The sequence below is a fragment of the Sus scrofa genome, chromosome 3, assembly GCF_000003025.6.
Source record: "Sus scrofa isolate TJ Tabasco breed Duroc chromosome 3, Sscrofa11.1, whole genome shotgun sequence".
NCBI classification, from domain to species: domain Eukaryota; kingdom Metazoa; phylum Chordata; class Mammalia; order Artiodactyla; family Suidae; genus Sus; species Sus scrofa.
In genome coordinates this window covers 25,808,601-25,816,583 of record NC_010445.4, presented here as the reverse complement: position 1 = coordinate 25,816,583, position 7,983 = coordinate 25,808,601, and positions in this window count along the sequence as shown.

The window sequence follows — 7,983 nt, the reverse complement described above, 5'->3', positions numbered from 1 at the left end:
CACACACAGGTCCGAGAACAGTTGTCACCTGCCTAGCTTGGTACTTGCCTTCCCTTGTTGCACCTGCTTCTTTAGACTCTTCATTCTGAAAGGGGAAGAGGTTTTGTCAAAGCTAGAACCCCCTTAAGGGAGACGGTTCCAACTAGCCTGATCTGTGAATTAGTAGGCTCACATAAAAATACAAATTCTGGAAGTTCCTGTTGTGGCTCAGTCCCAATGAGCCCAACTAGTATCCATGAGGATGTGGGTTCAATCCCTGGCCTCGCTCAGTGGGTTAAAAGATCTGGTGTTGCCGTGAGCTAAGGTAGCAAATATGGCTCAGATCCTGCGTTGCTATGGCTGTGGTATAGGCAGTAGCCATAGCTCCAATTCCACCCCTAGCCTGGGAACTTCCATATGCTGCAAGTGTGGCCCTACAAAGCCAACACAAAACAAAATACAAATTCTCAGGCTCTGCCAGAGGGTGGTCTGGAGAGTTTGCACATCAAAAGTGATTTTTTCCCCTTTTTTTATGGCTGCACCTGCAGCATATGGAAATTCCCTGGCCAGGGGTCAAATCAGAACTGCAGCTGCAACCTAGGCCACAACCACTGCAACATCAGACCTGAGCCATATTTGTGGCCCACCCTGCAGCTAATAGCAATGCTGCCTCCTTAACCCTCTGAGTGAGGCCGGAGATGGAACCTGCATCCTCACAGAAACAACTAGCTGAGCCACAAATGGGAACTCTCACGAGTCATTCTTACAATGTTTTAGGTCAATGCTCATCAAGACTCATCTGGTTATCTTTTTCATATGCAGATGCTGATTCAACAGGTCTGGAAAAGGACCCAGCATCTGCATTTCTAATGTGCTCCCAGGTGTTGCTCACACTGCTGGTTCATGAGCCACACTTGGGGAACCACAGCTGCTAAACTGTTGGGTCTTTAAGAATACATTAGCTCGGACTTCCCACTGTGGCTCAGCGGAAACAAATCTGACTAGCATCCATGAGGATGCAGGTTCGATCTCTGGCCTCGCTCAGCCAGTTAAGGATCTGCTGTTGCTGTGACCTGTGGTGTAGGTTGCTGACATGGCTCGGATCCCGAGTTGCTGTGGCTGTGGAGTAGGCCGGCAGCTCCAGCTCTGATTTGACCCCTCACCTGGGGATCCTCCATATGCCACAGGTGTGGCCCTAAAAAGACAAAACACACACACACACACACACACACACACACACACACACACACACACACACAAAGGATTGCATTAGCTTACATAAAAGATTTCAGAAGATGCTGATTTGTATGGGGTATTTATTGCGGGTTAGGTTGTTTCAAATCCCTCTTGAGAAATATTATTTTGCATAAATAAAGATGACATTTTCAGATTTTCTTTTGGGGACCTTCATTGTTTTGGGCAACAGACTTCTAAAGTGGCACATCTCTTGGGGTGCAGAGAGAAAACTTAGACTTCTCGTTCTCTTTATTTTTCATTTCATCTTCCTCCCTCATGGATATTTTGTAATCATCCCACATATCTGTATAATAGGACATAGGTATGTATACTGGGGGCGCATGCTCAAAATTTTTTTTTTTTTTGTCTTTTTGCTATTTCTTTGGGCCGCTCCCGCGGCATATGGAGGTTCCCAGGCTAGGGGTCGAATTGGAGCTGTAGTCACTGGCCTACGCCAGAGCCGCAGCAACGCGGGATCCAAGCCGCGTCTGCAACCTACACCACAGCTCACGGCAACGCCGGATCGTTAACCCACTGAGCAAGGGCAGGGACCGAACCTGCAACCTCATGGTTCCTAGTTGGATTCGTTAACCATTGCGCCACAACGGGAACTCCTCAAAAATGTTTTTAATGGAATATGCAATAAGAAAGTTTATTGGCTTTAATTTTTTATTTTCAATTATTTTTATTTTTTGCTTTTTAGGGCCACACCCATGGCACATGCAAGTTCCCTGTCTAGGGGTCGAATTGGAGCTTCAGCTGTCGGTCTACGCCACAACCACAGCCACGTGAGATCTGAGCCATGTCTGTGACCTGCACCACAGCTCATGCCAATGCTGGATCCTTAACCCACCGAGCGAGGCCAGGGATCGAACCTGTGTCCTTGTGGATACTAGTTGGGCTCATTACTGCTGAGACCACGGCTTTAGTTTCTCATGAAGGGAATGAGTTTTAGGGGGAGAAGTGGTTTCTTAAATGATGAGGTCCTTGTGTCTGAAAGAAGAGAAGGGGCTCAGCTCCCAGATCACAGCAGCAGCGGTCCTCCAAAGAGCATAAAGTCAAAGAGTAGGGCCTTCTCTGGACTTTCATGGGGAGGGGGGGGGTCCTCTCTTTTTCTTGACCCCTCTCTTGTCCCTCCATTTCAGTCCCACCCCTGGAAAAATGCTGGTTCCTTGGTGACCCAAAGACGGAGCTTGGCAGGATGAGCAGAGAGCCCTTCCCTAGAGCAGGGGACAAAGGCATCTGGCAGCACCTGTAATTCCATCTTTCCTAGATTTACTGCAGCCCCTTGTCCCCACCATCCAATTTCCTGTCTTCTCTTCTTCCTAACTGAGTGATGCTGAAAGGTTCAACACACATCAACACGATGAATACACTCAGAAGAGTCAGAGAGAGTTGCGGATTCAGGCCACTGATTTATGTCTCATAAAAGCCAAGGGCAGAGAGTAGAGGATTGGTGCTGCTTAATAACTCAAAGGGAAGGCACGAAGGACTCAGCTTGGTGCATCATCTTTGGTTGCCAGGTTCGCTGTTCCCAAGGACACTGTCTTTCTCTGGGTCTCTAGGGTCCTGGGGGCAAGGTACTAAGTTAATACAGAGACCATTGGCCAGCAGAGCCATAGGAGCTTTTATTAGGCCAAAGACGTGTCTTAAGGGAGTCAAGTAACATCCAGGACCAAGGCTGACGTATGGCCCAGTGGTGCCCAGTATTGCAAAAGGTGACTGCTTTCCAGTACCTGCCTCTTATATGTTAATTGGATAAATAGGAGATTTTGATGCTGCTGCTTCCAGATGCTCCTGGTAGTTAAGTCACCTAGTAACTTGGACCCTTCAGTCCCCATTCATCCATTTGCCATTCAACAAATCATTTTTCAAGGCCAAGCATTACTCTAGCGTCTGTATCTAAGGATAAAGCATTGAGCAAGACTGACAAGGTCCTTGTCCCCTTGGAGCTCACATTCTTGGAGTCAGATGATGAACCCATCATCACATAAATAAAGGAAGTACTTCCTGATTTTGCTACGTATTATGAAGAAACCCAAGTATGACAACAGGCTAGACACTGACTAAAGAAGTGGCCATAGACAAGATGGCCAGGTCATTTTGAGACAATGAAGCCAGCCATGAACTGATCTGGATGACAGCCTCCCAGGCAGAGGGAACTAACTTGGCCTAATCGAAGAACAAAGGGAAAGGCAACATGGACAAAGAGTTGAAAAACAAGCACCGATCAAGGGTTGACCTTAAGATCATTCTTCAGTTGAGTTGAAGATGCTCCTAGATGTCCTGATGAGGGCCACCACTGGACGAAGAATGTGTCTGACCTGAACCATTTGGTGAGACAAGACGGTACCCCAGACAGTACCCAGGTGGCTGGACGATTCCCAACATCGACTGTAATATTCCCTTGGCTCCCGACACAGCTCTGGACAGCACCCAAGCTGTACTAGCCCACAGCACCCCCTAGTGGCTTCTCTGGGATTGTCTGACTTTTTTTTTTTTCCTTACTAGTTTCTTCTTTCTTATGCAAGGGGATTTTGTACAATCTTGCCCTCTTTCTTTGAACCCAGATCTTAGTTTTACTTCAGGAAATTCCTTGGCACACACACAAGTGCTCCTCTAAGCACCACTCTCTCTTTCATTTCCCCCAACTCTTCTACTTGAGGAAAAGCTTTTCCTTTCTTTCCTTTGACTTTCTTTCACATGAAAGCCTCAAAGGGTTATAAACACGCTTGCTAAATGGTAGAGCCTTTTGGATGACCTGACTGTATTAGCGTGGAGGAGAAACTTTAATTAAAAAATTTTTTTCTTTCCTTTTTAGGGCTATACCTGCAGCAGATGGAAGTTCCCAGGCTAGGGTCCAATCAGAACTACAGTTGCTGGTCTACACCACAGTCACAGCTACACAGGATCCCAGCTGCATTTGTGACCTATACCACAGCTCCCGGCAATGCTGGGTCCTTAACCCCCTGAGCAAAGCCCGGGATTGAACCTGCATCCTCATGGGTGCTAGTCAGATTGATTTCTGCTGAGCCATGACGAGAACTCATTTTTTTTTTTTTTCAGTTTTACTGAAAGGTAACTGACAAGTAAAAGGGTATATGTTTAAAATCTGCACTGTGATGAACTGACATGTATACTCTGCGAACTGATCACTACAATCATGTGAATCAACTCATCTATAACCTCACACAGCTACCTTTTTTTTTTGATTTGTTTTGTTTTTTAGGGCCGCACCCACAGCATATGGAGGTTCCCAGGCTAGGGGTTGAATTAGAGCTATAGCCACCAGCCTACGCCACAGCCACAGCAACGCAGGATCCGAGCTGCATCTGTGACCTGCACCACAGCTCACAGCAATGCTGGATCTTTAACCCATTGATTGAGGCCAGGGATGGAACCCATGTCCTCATGGATGCTAGTCGGATTCACTCCTGCTGAGCCCCGACAGAGACTCCAGTTACCGTTGTTGTTGTGGTTGCTGTGAGAATGCTCAAAATCTACTCTCTTAGCGAACTCGCCCAGCACAGTATTACTCACCCGTCACCGTGCTGCCCATGAGTCCCCAGAGCTGACTCATCGCTGAAGCCTTGCACCTTTATTTTATTTTATTTTATTTTATTTTATTTTTAATTTTTAATTTTTTTGTCTTTTCCAGGGCCACACCCGCGGCATATGGACATTCCCAGGCTAAGTGTCGAATCAGAGCTGTAGCTGCCGGCCTACACCAGAGCCACAGCAATGCAGGATCCGAGCTGCATCTGCAACCTACACCAAAGCTCACAGCAACGCCAGATCCTTAACCCACTGAGCGAGGCCAGGGATCGAACCCACAACCTCATGGTTCCTAGTTGGATTCGTTAACCACTGAGCCATGACGGGATCTCCAAGTCTTGCACCTTTAAGCAGCATCTCCTGTGTCTCCCACCCTCCAGCCACTGGCAACCACCCATACTTTGTTTCTGTGCATCTGATGAAAAGCACTAGTGTTTCACTGGCAGCAGCAACATCACACAGAACCACCCTGTGAACCTCAAATGCCATGGAAAAGGCCCAGGGTTGATTTTGGCATCTCTGCAGATTCTCCCTTTGATTTCTCTGTCCTCTTGTGAATTACACTTGCTTCTCATCCTTCTCACTGATGCACCTCCTACTGTGTACAAGGCATCTGCCTCTAACCTCAGACTCTTATTTAATGCGAGACCTCGCCAGAACTGCTTTATACCGTTCTATTTTCTCTTCTTTTTTCTTTTTCAGCTGCCCCTGTGGCACATGGAAGTTCCTGGGCCAGAGATAGAATCCCAGCCTGAGCTGTGACCTACGCCACAGCTGCAGCAACACTGGATCCTTAACCCACTATGCTGGGCTGGGGATTCAACCGGTGCCTCCACAGACAAATTGGATCATTAACCCATGGTGCCACAGGGGGAACTCCTGCTTTATGCCATTTTAGAGACTTCAACTCCCTTGGCGTTAAAGTTTTTTTTTTTTTTTTTTTTTTTTTTTTTTTTTTTTTGTCTTTTATCTTTTAAGGGCTGCACCTGCAGCATATGGAAGTTCCCAGGCTAGGGGTTGAATCGGAGCTCCAGCCACCAGCCTATACCACAGCCACAGCCATGTGGGATCTGAGCCATGTCTGTGACCAACACCACCACTCACGGCAACACGGGATCCTTAACCCACTGAATGAGGTCAGGGATTGAACCCACGTCCTCATGGATACGAGTCTGGTGTGTTAACCCCTGAGCCATGATGGGAACTCCTAAACAAGCTATTGAGAGCAACTCTGGGAACTCAATACCACACATTCCTGCAGGGTGTACTTTTTTTTGGGTCCGTGCCTGTAGTATGTGAATGTTCCAGGGTCAGGGATCAAACCTGTGTCACATCAGTAACCACAGCCACAGCAGTGACAACATCAGACCCTTTAACCCACGGAGGCATCGGGGAACTCCAGGATGTATACTTTAATTCAAAAAATATTTATGGCGCACTTACCATGGGCCGGAACTGAGCTGAATGACAATATCAAGTGAGATTTCGTCACTGCCCTCTGGGATTTCACAGTGTGTGAGAGAAACAGATCCGTGTAACACACCACTCAGCAAGAAAATGCACGGGGATGTTACTTTGTGTTCACTGTATCTTTATGTTGGTCCCTTTTGCTGTTATAAGCAGATTGCTGGGCCTCGCATTTCTAACACTCAGGGGTGTTTATATGAATGAAAAAAGAATCCCGTCGTGGCGCAGTGGTTAACGAATCCGACTAGGAACCATGAGGTTGCGGGTTCGGTCCCTGCCCTTGCTCAGTGGGTTAACGATCCGGCGTTGCCGTGAGCTGTGGTGTAGGTTGCAGAAGCGGCTCGGATCCTGCGTTGCTGTGGCTCTGGCGTAGGCCGGTGGCTACAGCTCCGATTCAACCCCTGGCCTGGGAACCTCCATATGCTGCGGGAGCGGCCCAAGAAATAGCAACAACAACAACAACAAAGCAACAACAAAAAAAAGACAAAAGACAAAAAAAAAAAAAAAAAAAAGAATCTGCCTGCAGTCAGTGGTTCTTCCTGCCTTTGGGAAGATGCCTCGACTAGCTGAAGAGGGAAGAGGGGGGGTGGCTTGGAGGGCAAGGCCAGAGGAAGGACGAGATCTGGGAAGGCTGAAGGTGGCAGGTCACTTGAGGGGGTGTGATGGTTGTACGTCAGCTAGAGCTGCCTAGGAGGCCCAGGTAGCTGGTGACACATTATTTCTGGGTGTGTCTGTAAGGGTGTTTCCGAAACAAATTAGCCTTTGACTAGGTAGCTTGGGCTCAGAATGTGGCCTCACCACTGTGGCTGTGTGTCATCTGATCTACTGAGGGCCCGTGTGGAAGGCAGAGATGCAGGAGGGCGGAATTTGCTCTCTGCTTGGGCTGGGGCTGAAACCAAAAACATCTCTGACTTGAACCCAGTCAGAACCCAGATTGGGACCTGGACCCCTATGTTTTGTTTTGGTTTTTTTTTTTTGCTTTTTAGGGCCACACTTGTGGCACATGGAGGTTCCCAGGCTAGGGGTTTAATTGGAGCTACAGCTGCCAGCCTACACCACAGCCACAGCAACGTAGGATCTGAGCCACGTTTGTGACCCACACCACGGCTCACGGCAGTGCTGGATCCTTAACACACTGAGCAAGGCTAGGGATCGAACCTGCAACCTCATGGTTCCTCGTTGGATTCGTTTCTACTGAACCACAAAGGGAACTCTTATGGTTTTTTTAAATTAGAATCACTCACTTGGTGTCTGGACCTAATGAGGTTCAGGTTCTTTGTGTCTCAGTGCAGAAGAAATTCAGCGAGAGACAAAGCGATGGGCAAGAAAAAGATTTATTAAGTAGGACCCTTGGAATTCCCGTCGTGACGCAGTGGTTAACAAATCCGACTAGGAACCATGAGGTTGTGAGTTCTATCCCTGGCCTTGCTCAGTGGGTTAAGGATCCAGCGTTGCCGTGAGCTGTGGTGTAGGTTGCAGACACAGCTCAGATCCCGTGTTGCTGTGGCTGTGGCGGAGGCCGGTGGCTACAGCTCCGATTGGACCCCTAGCCTGGGAGCCTCCATATGCTGCAGGAGCGGCCCTAGAAAAGGCAAAAAAAAAAAAAAAAGATAGGACCCTTGTGAGGGATACAAGCGGGCAGGCAAGGAAGCTCTGCCCCTGGACGAGGTGGGCTACAGATTTCTAATCCAAGGAAAGTGGGGGTTGGGGGGAAGCCCACCTTCTTCCTCCAACTTCAAGAAAATG